The following is a 434-nucleotide window of genomic DNA, read 5'->3' as shown; positions in this document are numbered from 1 at the left end:
TTCCCTCCACCCCAGCTGGCCGGTCGGACAGGCAGATGCGACAGGAGCTGGGGAAAATCAACGCTGTGGTGAGCGAGCACTGCGACAACTTAGGCGCCGTACCAGTTCCTGACGGCCTTCTCCCAGCTCATCTCCAGGGTCTGCCACTCCAGCGACGAGGTCTTCACCGTCCTCATGACCATCGTGGCCAAAGTCTTCCTGAAGTACCCCCAACAGGCCATGTGGCTGATGACTGCTGTCTCCAAGGTGTGTGTGTGTGTGTGTGTGTGTGTGTGTGTGTGTGTGTGTGTGTGTGTGTGTGTGTGTGTGTGTGTGTGTGTGTGTGTGTGTGTGTGTGTGTGTGTGTGTGTGTGTGTGTGTGTGTGGTGTGTGTGTGTGTGTGTGTGTGTGTGTGTGTGTGTGTGTGTGTGTGTGTGTGTGTGTGTGTGTGTGTG

At 56.0% G+C, this 434-nt stretch overlaps 1 long non-coding RNA gene across 1 annotated transcript in view; it reads left to right on the top strand.

The window, feature by feature from the left end:
- LOC117478742 overlaps nt 1–84 on the top strand; it is a 612-nt gene extending 528 nt beyond the window's left edge. The window contains exon 3 of the long non-coding RNA XR_004555499.1: nt 16–84. This is a non-coding gene — a long non-coding RNA (uncharacterized LOC117478742). The remainder of the gene's footprint in view (nt 1–15) is intronic.
- Nucleotides 85–434: the final 350 nt, after the last annotated feature.

The sequence above is a fragment of the Trematomus bernacchii genome, unplaced genomic scaffold (genome assembly GCF_902827165.1).
Source record: "Trematomus bernacchii unplaced genomic scaffold, fTreBer1.1, whole genome shotgun sequence".
NCBI classification, from domain to species: Eukaryota; Metazoa; Chordata; class Actinopteri; order Perciformes; family Nototheniidae; genus Trematomus; species Trematomus bernacchii.
This window is presented reverse-complemented; position numbering and strand designations above follow the sequence as displayed.